Source organism: Nerophis lumbriciformis, linkage group LG16 (genome assembly GCF_033978685.3).
Source record: "Nerophis lumbriciformis linkage group LG16, RoL_Nlum_v2.1, whole genome shotgun sequence".
NCBI classification, from domain to species: Eukaryota; Metazoa; Chordata; class Actinopteri; order Syngnathiformes; family Syngnathidae; genus Nerophis; species Nerophis lumbriciformis.
The window spans coordinates 27,073,702-27,096,100 of record NC_084563.2 but is presented as its reverse complement, the minus strand read 5'-3'; the positions used below and the strand labels follow the sequence as shown (position 1 = coordinate 27,096,100).

General features: G+C 35.3%; 1 protein-coding gene across 3 annotated transcripts in view; it reads left to right on the top strand.

Annotated features, from left to right (window-relative positions):
• The window catches only part of fstl5 (follistatin-like 5), a 570,108-nt gene that overhangs the window by 79,633 nt on the left and 468,076 nt on the right, over positions 1-22,399 (top strand). The window lies entirely within an intron of this gene.

Sequence of the window (22,399 nt, the reverse complement as noted above, 5' to 3'; positions counted from 1 at the left end):
TCGGACCAAAGAGGAAAACAACCATCAGTGTAAAAAGCATCATGTGTGATGATATGGGGGTGTATTAGTACCCAAGACATGGGTAACTTACACATCTGTGAAGGCGCGATTAATGCTGAAAGGTACATACAGGTTTTGGAGCAACATATGTTGCCATCCAAGCAACGTTATCATGGACGCCCCTGCTTATTTCAGCAAGACAATGCCAAGCCACGTGTTACATCAACGTGGCTTCATAGTAAAAGAGTGCGGGTACTAGACTGGCCTGCCTGTAGTCCAGACCTGTCTCCCATTGAAAATGTGTGGCGCATTATGAAGCCTTGAAGCCTAAATACCACAACGGAGACCCCCGGACTGTTGAACAACTTAAGCTGTACATCAAGCAAGAATGGGAAAGAATTCCACCTGAGAAGCTTAAAAAATGTGTCTCCTCAGTTCCCAAACGTTTACTGAGTGTTGTTAAAAGGAAAGGCCATGTAACACAGTGGTGAACATGCCCTTTCCCAACTACTTTGGCACGTGTTGCAGCCATGAAATTCTAAGTTAATTATTATTTGCAAAAAAAAAAATAAAGTTTATGAGTTTGAACATCAAATATGTTGTCTTTGTAGTGCATTCAATTGAATATGGGTTGAAAATGATTTGCAAATCATTGTATTCCATTTATATTTACATCTAACACAATTTCCCTACTCATATGGAAACGGGGTTTGTATATATATATATATATATATATATATATATATATATATATATATATATATATATATATATATATATATATATATATATATATATATATATACATCTGCACATTGTTTACAATCATGGCCACCAGAAGCGAGAGCGATTTGGACCGAGAAAGCGACGATTTCCCCATTAATTTGAGCGTGGATGAAAGATTCGTCGATGAGAAAAGTGAGAGTGAAGGACTAGAGGGCAGTGGGAGCGATTCAGATAGGGAAGATGCTGTGAGAGGCGGGTGGGACCTGACATTCAGCTGAGACTGACTAAAACAGTAAATAAACACAAGACATATATATACTCTATTAGCCACAACACAACCAGACTTATATTTAATATGCCACAAATTAATCCCGCATAACAAACACCTCCCCCCTCCCGTCCATATTACCCGCCAATACAACTCAAACACCTGCACAACACACTCAATCCCACAGCCCAAAGCACCGTTCACCTCCCCAAAGTTCATACAGCACATATATTTCCCCAAAGTCCCCAAAGTTACGTACGTGACATGCACATAGCGGCACACACGTACGGGCAGGCGATCAAATGTTTGGAAGCCGCAGCTGCATGCGTATTCACGGTACCGCGTCTGCGCATCCAACTCAAAGTCCTCCTGGTAAGAGTCTCTGTTGTCCCAGTTCTCCACAGGCCAATGGTAAAGCTTGACTGCCATCTTCCGGGAATGTAAACAATGAAACACCGGCTATGTTTGTGTTGCTGCAGTCGGCCGCAATACACCGCTTCCCACCTACAGCTTTCTTCTTTGCTGTCTCCATTGTTCATTGACCAAATTGCAAAAGATTCACCAACACAGATGTCCAGAATACTGTGGAATTTTGCGATGAAAACAGACGACTTAATAGCTGGCCACCATGCTGTCCCAAAATGTCCTCTACAATCTGTGACGTCACGCGCTGACGTCATCATACCGAGTTGTTTTCAGCAGGATATTTCGGCGCAAAATTTAAAATTGCGCTTTAGTAAGCTAACCCGGCCGTATTGGCATGTGTTGCAATGTTAAGATTTCATCATTGATATATAAACTATCAGACTGCGTGGTCGGTAGTAATGGGTTTCAGTAGGCATTTAAGTGAGGGATGAGTCAGAAGCTAACCCGGAGCCACTGTAGATCCAAGCCTCAAACGGACAAAACAACGGTCATTAAAGAGCGGGAACACACTTTACCTCACTTTCACAAGCCGAGGCCGTGTCGGCTTTGACATTTAAAGATGAATAATTCTCAGCGGCCAAGCGAGCAGGTCAACTTTTGTGCAAATGTGCAATCATCTGCTCGTTTTCTTCATTTTGACAACACGCCCGTGACCCTCCTCCGCGTCCTTACGCACGCCCGCTAATCAGTCCGCAGCGTGAAGACCACGAGGTTTCAAAAAGGAAGTCGTTGAGAAAAGGTCAACTTTCCACTTTTGAAATGTTAACATTGCTGCCTTCAACCGGCGGCTCGTCTTGCTGACAGCTTTTTAAATGGAGTCTTCTTGCCTTTTTCTCTTTTTGTGTTTTCTTCCTTAATGGCGCGTCCATAAGAATTTCATTTCACAGCAGAGTGAGCAGAAAATGTGCAAGAATGTTGCTGTTGGGCCACATTTCTTGTCATGACTAATAAATCTTTCAGCTCGCACTTGAGCAGCTTGGAAGTGCCAGCTGCAAGTAAACAACATCTTTTGTTTTGGTAATAACACAAACACACACACACACCAAAAAAACAACATTGAACAGACACTTAAAAAAGATGCTGACACGAAAATAATTTGACTTGCCCTGGGGCTGTGTGATTAGTTACATGGCTAAATTAAAGACACGATAGGATAAAAGTGACAGTCACTGTTGACTATGAACCTTTCCACTTACTTCCACTTAATGTAGGACGGGGGGACGGGGGGGACGGGGGGGTTTATTCTTATTGATTTTTTGTATTTTTTTTATCAATTGTTTATGTTATTCTTATGTAATTATTTTTTTAAATTTTTTTACTTTTTTGTTATTTTTTTTATAAAAATTCGGGGGGAGGGAAAAATGTCTGTTTTTTCTGTACATGCATTACAATTTCCCTATGAAATGATGGGGGGGGGGGGGTAATCTTATTATTTTATTTATTTATTTATCTATTTATTTATTTTTTTAATACATTTTGTCTTTCTTTTCTTTTCTTTTTTTTATTTATTTTATTCATATATTTATTTATTTTGGGGAGTGAGGGGAAAAAAAATCAGTTTTCTCAGGACCTGTATAATGATTTTCCTATCAAATGAATAAATAAATATATATATATATATTAGAGATGCGCGGTTTGCGGACACAACCGCGGAGTCCGCGGATTATCCGCGGATCGGGCGGATGAAATTAAAAAAAATAAGATTTTATCCGCTCGCGGGTCGGGTCGGGCGGATTAATTAGATTTTTATTTTTTTTTTAATTTATTTATTATTTTTTTTTGCGGCTGGCAGTTAAACCAATTGGGAAATATATATACATAGTTAAATGTTGTTACCCACATACGAAAAACGAGCAGGCACCTGCAGCATATGCCACAACAGAAAAAAAAAAAAAAAGAGATGGACACTTTTACGGAGCGGAGGGACGCCTCGCCGGGGTCCAGGACCGAGGCTCCTTCCCCCGAGAGGGCCCCACCGGGAGCCGTAGCTGAGGCGATCCGCGAGAAGGGCCCGACGCACGTCCAGGGTCACTACCGCGCCCACCGCACCGACACCCCGCCTCGTCCGCTTTCGCCGCGGCCGGCGTCACGCGCAGCAGGTAAGCAGCTTACCTGCCCGCCACCCCCGTGGCCGGGGGCTCGTAACATGGGTCACTCCGCGCGCTCCGCCCGCGCAGCTTACCTGCTTGCTCGCAAAATGATTATTAGCATTCAGACAGGTTAAAATGTTGCTAAAACCATCACTTTTCTATCAGTCACAGTGACTTTTCAAAACAAAAATATTACAGCAAAAATCATATGGGTTGATTGACATGTTTATTCTGTAAGCTAACTTCAATAGTTTGAAATTATTTTGACAGTTAATGCCAGTTATCCTGTCAACCTTTCACAAGACTTCAATTTGTTAATTAAAAGTATAAATAGTATAAACACTTTTAACAGTATGTCGTGCTGTGAAATACAGCCGACAGGATGGCGCACCAAACACAAAGCAAGGCCATGCTGCAGGAGAACAATTAAGGACTTCTTTCATTTAAGGTTTGTGATAAACCATCAAACTCATTCGTTAAAAGGACTCTATAGTAATATAAAGCGAATTTTTCTGGACATTATCATGCAAGAAAAGTTTATTTTTGGGATCGCGATCACCGCGTAATGATTTTTAAAGGTTGCATTACATTATTAACTGTCCCATGTGATCAGCCAGTGCGATTGGAAGTCCATGCTCAATTATTGCCTCCGTAAATAAAACTTCGGCATTTATCACATCCAAAGAATCTGTTTGGGCGACGAAAAACGTTGAAAGTTTTCCACTTGTATTGCTAGCAACGGCATTAGACTTGTGTTTTTTTTGTCCCAACGTGGTCTTTTACATCACTAATTCCTCCGTGTCCGATCGAAAAATCTTGTCTGCACAAGGTGCAATTCGCGTAGTTTTCACCCTTTTTTTTATTTTTTTATTAATATTAGATATATAACAACGGGCGGATGGCGGGCGGATGCAGTTCTGATCAAACGTTACATCGGGTGGATGGCGGATGGTTGACGACTTTCTGCCGCGGTTGCGGATGAAATAAATTGCCTATCCGCGCATCTCTAATATATATATATATATATATATATATATATATATATGTGTATAAATAAAAAAGACGCTGACACCAAAATAATTTGACTTGCCCTGGGGCTGTGTGATTAGTTACATGGCTAAATTAAAGACACAATAAGATCAATCAATCAATCAATCAATCAATGTTTATTTATATAGCCCTAAATCACAAGTGTCTCAAAGGGCTGCACAAGCCACAACGACATCCTCGGTATAGCCCACATAAGGGCAAGGAAAAACTCACCCCAGTGGGACGTCGATGTGAATGACTATGAGAAACCTTGGAGAGGACCGCATATGTGGGTAACCCCCCCCCCCTCTAGGGAGACCGAATGCAATGGATGTCGAGTGGGTCTAACATAATATTGTGAGAGTCCAGTCCATAGTGGATCCAGCATAACGGTAAGAGTCCAGTCCACAGTGGGGTCAGCAGGAAACCATCCCGAGCGGAGACGGGTCAGCAGCGCAGAGATGTTCCCAACCGATATACAGGCGAGCGGTCCACCCCGGGTCCCGACCCCGGACAGCCAGCACCCCATCCATGGCCACCGGATCTGTGTGTCTCCCCTTCCACAAGGGATAGGGGGGAGCAGAGGAGAAAAGAAAAGAAACGGCAGATCAACTGGTCTAAGGGGGGCTATTCAAAGGCTAGAGTATACAAATGAGTTTTGAGATGGGACTTAAATGTTTCTACTGAGGTAGCATCTCTAACTGTTACCGGGAGGGCATTCCATAGTGCTGGAGCCCGAATAGAAAACGCTCTACAGCCCGCAGACTTTTTTTGGGCTCTGGGAATCACTAATAAGCCGGAGTTCTTTGAACGCAGATTTCTTGCCGGGACATATGGTACAATACAATCGGCAAGATAGGCTGGAGCTAGACCGTGTAGTATTTTATACTAAGGTACTTTATACCTTAAAGTCGCATCTTAAGTGCACAGGAAGCCAGTGCAGGTGAGCCAGTATAGGCGTAATATGATCAAACTTTCTTGTTCTTGTCAAAAGTCTAGCAGCCGCATTTTGTACCAACTGTAATCTTTTAATGCTAGACATAGGGAGACCCGAAAATAATACGTTACAGTAATCGAGACGAGACGTAACGAACGCATGAATAATGATCTCAGCGTCGCTAGTGGACAAAATGGAACGAATTTTAGCGATATTACGGAGATGAAAGAAGGCCGTTTTAGTAACACTCTTAATGTGTGACTCAAAGGAGAGAGTTGGGTCGAAGATAATACCCAGATTCTTTACTGAGTCACTTTGTGTAATTGTTTGGTTGTCAAATGTTAAGGTGGTATTATCAAATAAATGTCGGTGTTTAGCAGGACCGATAATCAGCATTTCCGTTTTCTTAGTGTTGAGTTGCAAGAAGTTAGCGGACATCCATTGTTTAATTTCATTAAGACACGCCTCCAGCTGACTACAATCCGGCGTGTTGGTCAGCTTTAGGGGCATATAGAGTTGGGTGTCATCAGCATAGCAATGAAAGCTAACACCGTATTTGCGTATGATGTCGCCTAGCGGCAACATGTAAATACTAAAGAGTGCAGGGCCCAGAACCGAACCTTGGGGGACTCCGCACGTTACCTTAACATAGTCCGAGGTCACATTGTTATGGGAGACGCACTGCATCCTGTCAGTAAGATAAGAGTTAAACCACGACAAGGCTAAGTCTGACATACCAATACGTGTTTTGATACGCTCTAATAAAATGTTATGATCGACGGTATCGAAAGCAGCGCTAAGATCAAGAAGCAGCAACATAGATGACGCATCAGAATCCATCGTTAGCAGTAGATCATTAGTCATTTTTGCGAGGGCTGTCTCTGTAGAGTGATTTGCCCTGAAACCGGATTGAAAAGGTTCACAGAGATTGTTAGACATTAAGTGTTCATTTAGCTGCTGTGCGACAATTTTTTCGAGGATTTTCGAGATAAACGGAAGGTGGGACACCGGCCGGTAGTTTACCATGAGGTCAGGATCGAGGTTAGGTCTTTTGAGCAAAGGATGAATAACCGCTTTTTTGAATGCTAGTGGAACAGTGCCAGAGGAAAGTGATAAGTTTATAATATTTAGCACTGATGGACCTAATAATACAAAAAGCTCCTTAATAAGTTTCCCAGGAAATGGGTCAAGTAGACATGTTGTTTGTTTTGTCCCATTGACACATCTTAACAATTCCTCTAGTGTTATTTCATCAAAGAGAGAGAAACTATTTTGGAGGGCGGTATCCTTCGTAGATACAGTCGTATCTGTGTTAATAGAACCCAGTTGTAGCTGCGATGCATTGTCTTTAATCTCCTTTCTAATGAGTTCAATTTTCTTATTAAAGAAATTCATAAAATCATCTGCCGAGTGGGTGGAGCTACTGGGAGGAGTCCCTTGTTGGGTTAGGGATGCTACTGTACTAAACAAAAATTTCGGATCATTTTTGTTGAGGTGGATGAGATTTGAGTAATATTTAGCTTTAGCTAGGGTAAGCATGTGTTTATAAGTTATTAAACTATCACTCCATGCTTGATGGAAAACCTCAAGTTTAGTAGCGCACCATTTGCGTTCCAGCTTTCTACATGGTAATTTATGGGCTCTAGTTTCTTCTGTAAACCATGGGGTGCGCCTTTTAGGGGCTCTTTTAAGCTTTAGCGGTGCTATACTATCAATGGTGTCGCGCAGGGCGTCGTTAAAGTTGTTAATGAGGTTATCAATAGAGCCGACATAATTTGGGAATGGTGCCATTACCGAAGGCAGTAGGCCAGCAAGAGTCATCGTTGTGGCAGCATTAATGTTGCGGCTGCTATAGTAGTTATTATTATTAGTTTGTTGACAATGAGTCAGAACTTCAAATTTTATAAGGTAATGATCGGACATTACTTTAGTATACGGGAGTATCGTAACTTTGGAGGTGGTGACACCCCTGACCAGCACTAGATCAATCGTATTTCCGTTGCGATGCGTAGGTTCATTTATTATTTGTGTAAGACCACAGCTATCAATTATAGTCTGGAGCGCCATGCACTGAGGGTCCGATGGGCTATTCATATTGATATTAAAGTCCCCCATTATGATTATATTGTCGGCGTGCGTCACTAAATCAGCAACGAACTCTGAAAATTCACTGATGAAGTCCGAATTGGGTCCTGGGGGGCGGTAGATAACAGCCAGGTGGAGAGGCAGCGGTGTGACAAACCTCACAGTAAGCATCTCAAATGAGTTATATTTATTATTTAGGTTCGGGGTAAGATTAAAGTTTATATTGTGTATGAGTGCAACTCCCCCACCCCTTTTAATGGAACGGGCAATATGCGCTCCCGCATAGCCAGGAGGAGACGCCTCACCCAGCGCAAAGAAATCGTCTGGTTTGAGCCAGGTCTCGGCGAGACCAATAACGTCAAGATTATTGTCTCTAATGACCTCATTAACTAATAACGTTTTGGAAGATAATGATCTTATGTTTAAGAAGCCCATATTATAGGTAGTGGGCTGTTTTGAGGAGTTTTTGTTGAAATTATCCGTAGTAGCAATATTAATAATGTTGTGTTTATTATGTGTAGTGCACTTTAAATAATTTCGACCATATCTAGGAATTGATATGACGGGAATTTTCCGATTGTTTGCTTGATGTTGTGATAAACCGAACGCATCATAACTTGCCACCTCAGTAGAGTGCATGTCTACTTCTGACACAGAAAAACATTTTTTGAGTTGTGTATTGTTCTAAAATAGTTGCTATGTGTGCAGGTATTATCCAGCCTGGCGCTGGCTAGTTCTATTTTAACAAACTTCTCACCCGGACTAGCGCTTCTTTGAGGATTAGCCTTTCGCTTTGTTGTTAGCCCCGCTCGGCATCCCCGCTTCTGCTTCCGCTCACACCGCTTACGTGTCTTCCGTTGACGGTCCACGCTGGCACTTAACTCCGCTGCTTTCGAGGCCGCTGGATGTAGCCGGCGAAGAATCCCCATGCTAGCGAGGAGGTCGAAAGTACCCGCATCTTTCAGCCTATAACGGCCCGATCTATCCACATCCAGAATCGTCTGTCGGTCGTATCTGATCACGAAGTGTCCACGCTGTGAGCCAGCCATGAAATAGACAGAATTGACGGGTATTTTTGCCAAATCGCTCTACACTTCCAAGAGCGTCTGCAAGCCGCTGCCATCAGGGCGCCGCCATCTTGTGTGTAAAGATAAAAGTGACACTCACTGTTGACTATGAACCTTTCCACTTACTTAAATTATTTTTTTTGTTTTATTTAGTAACAAATCTCTGTATTTTTGATTGTTTTTTTGTTGCCTTTTTTTTCTTTTAGTCAGCTGGTGTGATTCTCTCTCTGCTTGTGGTGAAGAGCAAGGCAGTACATTGTTAGCCACTGTGACTGAAATGTAGGACGGGGGGGTTATTCTTATTGATTTTTTTTTATTTTTGATTTTTTAATCAATTTTTTATGTTTTTTTTATGTTATTTTGTTGTAATTTTTTACTATTTTTTGGGGGGGGAAACCTGTTTTCTCAGTACCCGTGTTATGATTTCCCTATCAAATGATGGGTGGTGGGGTATTTTTATTTAATTATTGATTTATTTATTTATCTAATTTTTTATTTTATTTTAATTTTAATTTTAATTTTATAAATGTATTAATTGGGGGGAGGCGTGGGAAAAATGTCTGTTTTCTCAGTACCTGTATTATGATTTCCCTATCAAATGATTGGGGGGGTTATTCTTATTAATTATTTATTTATTTTATTTATTTTCTTTGTAGCATTTTTTTTGTTTTCTTTTGGGGGGGGTGTAGAGAAAAAAATCTGTTTTCTCAGTACCTGTGTTATGATTACCCTATCAAATGATGGGGGAGTGCGGGGGGGTTAAATTTAAATGTAATTTGTTTTTAAATAAATGTTTTTATTTTTATTTTTTCATTTTATTTGCATTTTATTTTTAAAATAAAATTGGGGTGGAGGGGAGGGAAAATGTCTGTTTTCTCAGTACCTGTATTATGATGTCCCTATCAAATGATGGGGGGCGTGAGGGGTTATTCTTATTTAATTATCTATTTTGTTTTTTTGCAATTTTTTATTTTTTTTGGCGGGGAGGGAATTATGTCTGTTTTTTCTGTACCTGCATTACAATTTCCCGATGAAATGGGGGGGGGGGGTTAAGGTATTGTTATTATTTTGTTTATTTATTTATTTATTTTTTAATACATTTTTGTCTTTCTTTTCTTTTTTTTTTCTTTTTTTATTTATTTATTTTGGGGAGTGAGGGGAAAAAATAATCTGTTTTCTCAGGACCTGTATAATGATTTCCCTATCAAATGAATAAATATATATATATATATAAATATATAAAAATGTTTAAAAAAAGACGCCAAAGTATCTTGGATGGACCAGATGAACATTAAGTGTGTCTGATGGGATCCAAAACACAAGTTTCGCCTTTTAAACTATCATTCTTAGAATCATGCACTGCAAATACAAAAGCATTTTGTATTTTTAATTGTCTTCCTTTGTGTTGAAACAATACATCAAGTACATAAAGGCTGTAATTACAGCTGGGGAATTTACTTAGCTAACAAGGACCCGCCGCTAATTGGTTATTTTCTAAAACAGCAAACTCATTAACGATAAAAAAGTTAGTTTTTCAATTCAAATGATTTGGAATGCATGAGAAAGTAGGAAGGAGAATGTTCCTTGCTTTAAATCAAGTGGCAATTTATTGACGAGTTTATCGTCGCTAGTGTTGTATTTGCGGCAAGGAGCAAACTGCTGTGTCAGCATTATTAGTGAATGACATTATTAGTGAATAACATTATTAGTGAATGACATTATTAATCAATGACATTAGTAGTGAACAACATTATTAATCAATGACATTATTAATGAATGACATTATTAGTGAATAACATTATTAGTGAATGACATTATTAATCAATGACATTAGTAGTGAATGACATTATTAATCAATGACATTATTAATGAATGACATTATTAGTGAATGACATTATTAGTAAATGACATTATTAGTGAATTACATTATTAGTGAATGACATTATTAATCAATGGCATTAATAGTGAATGACATTATTAGTCAATGACATTATTAGTGAACGACATTATTAGTGAATGACATTATTAGTAAATGACATTATTAGTGAATGACATTATTAATCAATGACATTATTAGTGAATGACATTATTAGTAAATGCCATCATTAGTAAATTACATTATTAGTGAATAACATTATTAGTGAATTACATTATTAGTAAATTACATTATTAGTGAATGACATTATTAGTGGATGACATTATTAGTGAATGACATGATGATTATTAGTGAATGATAATATTAGTGAATAACATTATTAGTGAATGACATGATGATTATTAGTGAATGATATTATTAATGAATGACATTAGTGAATGACATGATGATTATTATTATTAGTGAATGACATTATTAGTAAATGACATTATTAGTAAATGACATTATTAGTGAATGACATTATTAGTAAATGACATTATTAGTGAATGACATTATTAGTAAATGACATATTAGTAAATGACATTATTAGTGAATACCATTATTAGTGAATGACATTATTAATCAACAACATTATTAGTGAATGGCATTATTAATCAATGACATTATTAGTGAATGACATTATTAGTTAATGACATCATTAGTAAATTACATTATTAGTGAATAACATTATTAGTGAATGACATTATTAGTAAATGACATTATTAGTGAATGATATTATTAGTGGATGACATTATTAGTGAATGACATGATGATTATTAGTGAACGATATTATTAGTGAATAACATTATTAGTGATAGTGAATGACATGATGATTGTTAGTGAATGACATGATGATTATTAGTGAATGATATTATTAGTGAATAACATTATCAGTGAATGACATGATGATTATTAGTGAATGATATTATTAATGAATGACATTAGTGAAAGACATGATGATTATTAGTGAATAATATTATTAGTGAATGACATGATGATTATTAGTGAATGATATTATTAATGAATGACATTAGTGAATGACATGATGATTATTAGTGAATAACATTATTAGTGAATGACATGATGATTATTAGTGAATGATATTATTCATGAATGACAGTAGTGAATGACATGATGATTATTAGTGAATGATACTATTAGTGAATGACATTATTAGTAAATGACATTATTAGTGAAAGACATTAGTAAATGACATTATTAGTAAATGACATTATTAGTGAATGACATTATTAGTAAATTACATTATTAATAAATGACATTATTAGTGAATGACATGATGATTATTCGTGAATGACATTATTAGTAAATGACATTATTAGTAAATGACATTATTAGTGAATGACATTATTAGTAAATTACATTATTAGTGAATGACATTATTAGTGAATGACATTATTAGTGAATGACATTATTAGTGAATGATATTATTAGGAAATGACATTATTAGTAAATTACATTATTAGTGAATGACATGATTAGTAAATGACATTATTAGTAAATGACATGATGATTATTAGTGAATGACATTATTAGTAAATGACATTATTAGTGAATGACATTATTAGTAAATTACATTAAAAGTAGTGAATGACATTATTAGTGAATGACATGATGATTATTAGTGAATGACATTATTAGTAAATTACATTATTAGTGAATGACGTTATTAGTAAATTACATTAGTAGTGAATGACATTATTAGTGAATGGCATGATGATTATTAGTGAATTACATTATTAGTAAATTACATTATTAGTGAATGACATTATTAGTAAATGACATTATTAGTAAATGCCATTATTAGTGAATGGCATTATTAGTGAATGACAGGATGATTATTAGTGAATGACATTATTAGTAAATTACATTATTAGTGAATGACATTATTAGTAAATTACATTATTAGTGAATGACATTATTAGTGAATGACATGATGATTATTAGTGAATTACATCATTAGTGAATGACATTATTAGTTAATGACATGATGATTATTAGAAAATAACATTATTAGTGAATGACATGATGATTATTAGTGAATGACATTATTAGTGAATGACATCATTAGTGAATGACATTATTAGTTAATGACATGATTATTATTAGTAAATGACATTATTAGTGAATGACATTATTAGTGAATGACATGATGATTATTAGTAAAATACATTATTAGTAAATTACATTATTAGTGATTGACATTATTAGTAAATGACATTATTAATAAATGACATTATTAGTGAATGACATGATGATTATTAGTGAATGATATTATTAGTGAATGACATTATTAGTAAATGACATTATTAGTGAATGACATTAGTAAATGACATTATTAGTAAATGACATTATTAGTGAATGACATTATTAGTAAATGACATTATTAATAAATGACATTATTAGTGAATGACATGATGATTATTCGTGAATGACATTATTAGTAAATGACATTATTAGTACATGACATTATTAGTGAATGACATTATTAGTAAATTACATTATTAGTGAATGACATTATTAGTGAATGACATTATTAGTAAATGACATTATTAGTAAATGACATTATTAGTGAATTACATTATTAGTGAATGATATTATTAGGAAATGACATTATTAGTAAATTACATTATTAGTGAATGACATGATTAGTAAATGACATTATTAGTAAATGACATGATGATTATTAGTGAATGACATTATTAGTAAATGACATTATTAGTGAATGACATTATTAGCAAATTACATTAGTAGTGAATGACATTATTAGTGAATGACATGATGATTATTAGTGAATGACATTATTAGTAAATGACATTATTAGTGAATGACATTATTAGTAAATTACATTAGTAGTGAATGACATTATTAGTGAATGGCTTGATGATTATTAGTGAATGACATTATTAGTAAATTACATTATTAGTGAATGACATTATTAGTAAATGACATATTAGTAAATGACATTATTAGTGAATACCATTATTAGTGAATGACATTATTAATCAACAACATTATTAGTGAATGGCATTATTAATCAATGACATTATTAGTGAATGACATTATTAGTTAATGACATCATTAGTAAATTACATTATTAGTAAATGACATTATTAGTGAATGTCATTATTAGTAAATTACATTATTAGTGAATGACATTATTAGTAAATGGCATTATTAATGAATGACATCATTAGTAAATTACATTATTAGTGAATAACATTATTAGTGAATGACATTATTAGTAAATGACATTATTAGTGAATGATATTATTAGTGGATGACATTATTAGTGAATGACATGATGATTATTAGTGAACGATATTATTAGTGAATAACATTATTAGTGATAGTGAATGACATGATGATTGTTAGTGAATGACATGATGATTATTAGTGAATGATATTATTAGTGAATAACATTATCAGTGAATGACATGATGATTATTAGTGAATGATATTATTAATGAATGACATTAGTGAATGACATGATGATTATTAGTGAATAATATTATTAGTGAATGACATGATGATTATTAGTGAATTATATTATTAATGAATGACATTAGTGAATGACATGATGATTATTAGTGAATAAAATTATTAGTGAATTACATGATTATTAGTGAATGATATTATTCATGAATGACAGTAGTGAATGACATGATGATTATTAGTGAATGATATTATTAGTGAATGACATTATTAGTAAATGACATTATTAGTGAATGACATTAGTAAATGACAATATTAGTAAATGACATTATTAGTGAATGACATTATTAGTAAATGACATTATTAATAAATGACATTATTAGTGAATGACATGATGATTATTCGTGAATGACATTATTAGTAAATGACATTGCTAGTACATGACATTATTAATGAATGACAATATTAGTAAATTACATTATTAGTGAATGACATTATTAGTGAATGACATTATTAGTAAATGACATTATTAGTAAATGACATTATTAGTTAATTACATTATTAGTGAATGATATTATTAGGAAATTACATTATTAGTAAATTACATTATTAGTGAATGACATGATTAGTAAATGACATTATTAGTAAATGACATGATGATTATTAGTGAATGACATTATTAGTAAATGACATTATTAGTGAATGACATTATTAGTAAATTACATTAGTAGTGAATGACATTATTAGTGAATGACATGATGATTATTAGTGAATGACATTATTAGTAAATGACATTATTAGTGAATGGCATTATTAGTAAATTACATTAGTAGTGAATGACATTATTAGTGAATGGCATGATGATTATTAGTGAATGACATTATTAGTAAATTACATTATTAGTGAATGACATTATTAGTAAATGACATTATTAGTAAATGCCATTATTAGTGAATGACATTATTAGTGAATGACATGATGATTATTAGTGAATGACATTATTAGTAAATTACATTATTAGTGAATGACATTATTAGTAAATTACATTATTAGTGAATGACATTATTAGTGAATGACATGATGATTATTAGTGAATGACATTATTAGTGAATTACATCATTAGTGAATGACATTATTAGTTAATGACATGATGATTATTAGAAAATAACATTATTAGTGAATGACATGATGATTATTAGTGAATGACATTATTAGTGAATGACATCATTAGTGAATGACATTATTAGTTAATGACATGATTATTATTAGTAAATGACATTATTAGTGAATGACATTATTAGTGAATGACATGATGATTATTACATTATTAGTAAATGACATTATTAGTGAATGACATTATTAGTAAATGACATTATTAATAAATTACATTATTAGTGAATGACATGATGATTATTAGTGAATGATATTATTAGTGAATGACATTATTAGTAATTGACATTATTAGTAAATGACATTATTAGTGAATGACATTATTAGTGAATGACATGATGATTATTAGTGAATGACATTATTAGTGAATGACATCATTAGTGAATGCCATTATTAGTGAATGACATGATGATTATTAGTGAATGACATTATTAGGAATGACATCATTAGTGAATGACATTATTAGTTAATGACATGATGATTATTAGAAAATAACATTATTAGTGAATGACATTATTAGTGAATGACATGATGATTATTAGTGAATGACAATATTAGTGAATGACATCATTAGTGAATGACATTATTAGTTAATGACATGATGATTATTAGTAAATTACATTATTAGTGAATGACATTATTAGTGAATGACATGATGATTATTAGTAAATGACATTATTAGTAAATTACATTATTAGTGAATGACATTATTAGTGAATGACATCATTAGTGAATGACATTATTAGTGAATGACATGATGATTATTAGTAAATGACATTATTAGTGAATGACATTATTAGTAAATGACATTATTAGTAAATGACATCATTAGTGAATGACATGATGATTATTAGTAAAGGACATTATTAGTGAATGACATTATTAGTAAATGACATTATTAGTAAATGACATCATTAGTGAATGACATGATGCTTATTAGTAAAGGACATTATTAGTGAATGACATGATGAAAACAAGAATCAAATTAGATCAGTGAGCATGTAAATCTCCAATAAGCACTGGATCTTGGTCTTCTCCTCTATTTCAGTCAAGTCCTTTGCAAAAGGTAAACATGCCAGGCTGGAGGCTATTAGGAGCTAGCAGCTACACAACAGCTAAGCACACAATAGCACACACGCTAGACATAGGTTAATAATCACTGAACAATAAAACAGCACATTTGTCAATGTAAAAAACCATCAAATATTTATAGTTGTGTTTTACTTAAACATAAAAAGACTCCAAGGCAGAATTAGAAAGTAACAAATGTGTCCGCATCATTCCACTTACTGCATCATGAGCTTGACGTAATTCATTGTTGTGAGCACTATGTGTCGCTAAAACATTTACCACTCCACTACAACTTAATGACGGCATGATTATATTCCGGATGATTCACACAAGTGCTGTTATTCATTGTTCTCTTTTTGACGCATTTCACTTGATCAAACCTTTTTTAACATTCCACACTGCAAAATGATAAAAGTATGTGTGATTCCTGCTGATACCGTTTAAGATCTGTATCTGTATCGACCATTACTCAAGGCTCCAGTGGTTTTCTGAAGTGTTCCTGAGCCCATGTGGCGATATCCTTTACACACTGATGTCGCTTTTTGACGCAGTGCCGCCTAAGGGATCCAAGGTGACAGACTCGCCGCTTACGTGCAGTGATTTCTCCAGATTCTCTGAACCCTTTGATGATATTACGGACCGTAGATGGTGAAATCCCTAAATTCCTTGCAATAGCTGGTTAAGAAAGGTTTTTCTTAAACTGTTCAACAATTTGCTCACGCATTTGTTGACAAAGTGGTGACCCTCGCCCCATCCTTGTTTGTGAATGACTGAGCATTTCATGGAATCTACTTTTAAACCCAATCATGGCACCCACCTGTTCCCAATTTGCCCGTTCACCTGTGGGATGTTCCAAATCAGAATCGGAATCAGAATAAATTTTATTACCATTGTTTGACAACAGGTTCACAAACAAAGAATTGTTCTTGGTGTAATGGTGCAACATAAAACACATATAACACAGATTTGGTAATAAAAATAGCTTTAACTGAGCTATCAGAGCTTGATATACGTCTTTGATGAGCATTCCTCAACATACTCGGTCTTTTTTGCCGCTTGTGCCAGCTTTTTTGAAACATGTTGCAGGCATCAAATTCCAAATGAGCTAATATTTGCAAAAAAATAACACAGTTTTCCAGTTTGAACGTTAAATATCTTGTCTTTGCAGTCTATTCAATTGAATATAAAATGAAAAGGATTTGTTGCATTCTCTTTTTATTTACCATTTACACAATGTGACAACTTCACTGCTTTTGGGGTTTGTAAACTCCAGCATGCCAATATTACAAACCCCGTTTCCATATGAGTTGGGAAATTGTGTTAGATGTAAATATAAACGGAATACAATGATTTGCAAATCATTTTCAACGCATATTCAGTTGAATATGCTACAAAGACAACATATTTGATGTTCCAACTCATAAACATTTTTTTTTTGCAAATAATCATTAACTTTAGAATTTGTTGCCAGCAACACGTGACAAAGAAGTTGGGAAAGGTGGCAATAAATACTGATAAAGTTGAGGAATGCTCATCAAACACTTATTTGGAACATCCCACAGGTGTGCAGGCAAATTGGGAACAGGTGGGTGCCATGATTGGGTATAAAAGCAGATTCCATGAAATGCTCAGTCATTCACAAACAAGGATGGGGCGAGGGTCACCACTTTGTCAACAAATGCGTGAGCAAATTGTTGAACAGTTTAAGAAAAACCTTTCTCAACCAGCTATTGCAAGGAATTTAGGGATTTCACCATCTACGCTCCGTAATATCATCAAAGGGTTCAGAGAATCTGGAGAAATCACTGCACGTAAGCAGCTAAGCCCGTGACCTTCGATCCCTCAGGCTGTACTGCATCAACAAGCGACATCAGTGTGTAAAGGATATCACCACATGGGCTCAGGAACACTTCAGAAACCCACTGTCAGTAACTACAGTTGGTCGCTACATCTGTAAGTGCAAGTTAAAACTCTCCTATGCAAGACGAAAACCGTTTATCAACAACACCCAGAAACGCCGTCGGCTTCGCTGGGCCTGAGCTCATCTAAGATGGACTGATACAAAGTGGAAAAGTGTTCTGTGGTATGACGAGTCTACATTTCAAATTGTTTTAGGAAACTGTGGACGTTGTGTCCTCCGGACCAAAGAGGAAAAGAACCATCCAGATTGTTATAGGCGCAAAGTTGAAAAGCCAGCATGTGTGATGGTATGGGGGTGTATTAGTGCCCAAGACATGGGTAACTTACACATCTGTGAAGACACCATTAATGCTGAAAGGTACATACAGGTTTTGGAGCAACATATGTTGCCATCCAAGCAACGTTACCATGGACGCCCCTGCTTATTTCAGCAAGACAATGCCAAGCCACGTGTTACATCAACGTGGCTTCATAGTAAAAGAGGACTGGCCTGCCTGTAGTCCAGACCTGTCTCCCATTGAAAATGTGTGGCGCAATGTGAAGCCTAAAATAGCACAACAGAGACCCCCGGACTGTTGAACAACTTAAGCTGTACATCAAGCAAGAATGGGAAAGAATTCCACCTGAGAAGCTTAAAAAATGTGTCTCCTCAGTTCCCAAACCTTTACTGAGTGTTGTTAAAAGGAAAGGCCAAGTAACACAGTGGTGAACATCCCCTTTCCCAACTACTTTGGCACGTGTTGCAGCCATGAAATTCGAAGTTAATTATTATTTGCAAAAAAAATTAAAGTTTATGAGTTTGAACATAAAATATGTTGTCTTTGTAGCATATTCAACTGAATATGGGTTGAAAAGGATTTGCAAATCATTGTATTCCGTTTATATTTACATCTAACACAATTTCCCAACTCATTTGGAAACGGGGCTTGTAGAAGGCTTTACCTACAGGTCACAAATGGCCCCCGGGCCACACTTTGGACACCACTGCTTTAGAGGGTCCGCTATTGGTGTGTGTGTTGAGCATCCTGCAGTATAGTCTCCATTAATAAGTCATTTAACACACAGATAGATTGGGTGGGTGCCAAGAGGAGATAAAGCAGAGAAAAGTCATCCAGCTGCTTTATCTGGCGGCTGCAGCAAAGGCGGAGAACCAGCAGCTGCTGCCGCCTTTCAAACGGGACGTAGCGGATATCCTGTGGGATAGAACACCACCCGCTTGATAAGGTGAGAGCTGGGCCACGGGGAAGAAAGCCAGTTAAAACCTTTTTTCACAACCTCCACTCAGTTGTGTTGCTAGTCGGCCTCGTTTAAAAGGGAGGCACACGCTTCTGTACTGAATCGACCAATCAGATCGTGGGTCCCGCCCCACACCTCTTTGATGGACCACTTTGACAGATTGGATTCATTCACGTTTCATTCTTTTGCACTTTCCATGCAATAACTAAATCAGGTGGAATTATTTCCCATTCTTGCTTGATGTACAGCTTAAGTTGTTCAACAGTCCGGGGGTCTCTGTTGTGCTATTTTAGGCTTCAAAATGCGCCACACATTTTTAATGGGAGACAGGTCTGGACTACAGGAAGGCCAGTCTAGTACACGCACTCTTTTACTATGAAGCCACGTTGATGTAACACGGGGCTTGGCATTGTCTTACTGAAATAAGCAGGGGCGTCCATGGTAACGCTGCTTGGATGGCAACATATGTTGCTCCAAAACCTGTATGTACCTTTCAGCATTAATGGTGCCTTCACAAATGTGTAAGTTACCCATGTCTTGGGCACTAATACACCCCCATACCATCACACATGCTGCCTTTTACACTTTGCGCCTATAACAATCCGGATGGTTCTTTTCCTCTTTGGTCCGGAGGACACGACATCCACAGTTTCCAAAAACAATTTGAAATGTGGACTCGTCAGACCACAGAACACTTTTCCACTTTGTGTCAGTCCATCTTAGATGAGCTCAGGCGCAGCGAAGCCGACGGCGTTTCTGGGTGTTGTTGATAAACGGTTTTCGCCTTGCATAGGAGAGTTTTAACTTGCACTTACAGATGTAGCGACCAACTGTCATTACTGACAGTGGGTTTCTGAAGTGTTCCTGAGCCCATGTGGTGATATCCTTTATACACTGATGTTGCTTGTTGATGCAGTACAGCCTGAGGGATCGCAGGTCATGGGCTTAGCTGCTTACGTGCAGTGATTTCTCCAGATTCTCTGAACCCTTTGATGATATTACGGAGCGTAGATGGTGAAATCCCTAAATTCCTTGCAATAGCTGGTTGAGAAAGGTTTTTCTTAAACTATTCAACAATTTGCTCACGCATTTGTTGACAAAGTGGTGACCCTCGCCCCATCCTTGTTTGTGAATGACTGAGCATTTCATGGAATCTACTTTTTTACCCAATCATGGCACCCACCTGTTCCCAATTTGCCTGTTCACCTGTGGGATGTTCCAAATAAGTGTTTGATGAGCATTCCTCAACTTTATCAGTATTTATTGCCATCTTTCCCAACTTCTTTGTCACGTGTTGCTGGCATCAAATTCTAAAGTTAATGATTATTTGCAAAAAAAAAAAATGTTTATGAGTTTGAACATCAAATATGTTGTCTTTGTAGCATATTCAACTGAATATGGGTTCAAACAACAATTGCCCGTCCTGGTGGATTAAGCGGCCAAGAACGACTTAAAGACTTGTGCTGTGAAGTCTTTCAAGAGTCAACGTGGCAATTTTTAGCCAGCATCATTTTTACCTTAATTACTTTTTGGGGGGGGGGGAATTGTCTCCCTTACATATTCAGCTCTAATTAGCGTTGCGAGGATGTGACTTCCGAGTGAGAGCGACAGGTTGAGCCGGGCGACGATCAAAGAGGAGGAGATCTAATCGAACTCCTTTTTTAAGAAGAACATGATTGCTAAGTTGCTAACGAGAAGTCCGCTAATGAGATATTTTAATCTGACGCACGATTATAAAGACGTTGAAGTGGAAATTGTAATTATGCTCGTGTTCATCTTAAAGTGACGAGGATGCGGTCTTCCTTGTTTGGTCAGTGCGTGACCTTTGACCTGTTCTAAGTATTGCTGGGTATTATGGCCAAACAGCTAAATTTTTGTTTCATCTGACGTCACATGGCCCACATATATATATATATATATATATATGTATGTGTGTGTGTGTGTATATATATATATATATATATATATATATATATATGCATATATATATATATATATATACACACACACACATGTATATATATATATTTATATATATATATATATATATATATATATATATATGAGAGTGTATATACAAACACACATATATATGTATATATATATATATATATATATATATATATGCATATATATATATACACACACATATATATATATTTATATGTATATAATATATATATATATATTTATATGTATATATATATATATATATATATATATGTATATATATATATATATATATATATGCGTATATATTTATATATATATGTGTGTGCATAAATATATATATATATATATATATATATATATATATATATATATATATGTATATATATATATATATATATATATATATATATATATATATTTATGCACACACATATATATATAAATATATATATATATATTTATATATATATATATATATATATATATATATATATATATATATATATATATATATATATATATATATATGCACCTGAAAATGATTGTCTCATATTACGTTACAAAAACTTTGTAATATAATAAACATTTTTGGTGATGTTTGACAGTCCTTATGTGCACTCGTGAAAATTATTATGTCTCATATTATGTTACAAAAACGTTTTACTCATGAACATTTTTTGGTGATGTTTGACAGTCTTTATTTGCACCCGTGAAAATGAATATGTCTCATTTGGCGTTACATAAGCTTTGCACCGCGTGTATTTAATAATGCGTTGGTGTTTTTCCTGCAAATTCACATTTCCAACACGTGTTGTTTTTTGTGATGTATTTTGTTTTGCTTCACTCTCCTTCCTTGGCAAACTTATTTTTACTCAAGAAGATGAATAATTGAGCCGTTAGGCGAGCGCAAGTTGAAAGTGACTTCTCCGACTGCGGGTATGAATAAACATGTTTGCTCGCGAGACGTCTTGAGTGAGAGCCTAATTAAGTCGCAGGCTTGACTTTAATTGTCTTAATTGGCCGTCTCTTTGTCTCCTGCTGACGTCTATCCTC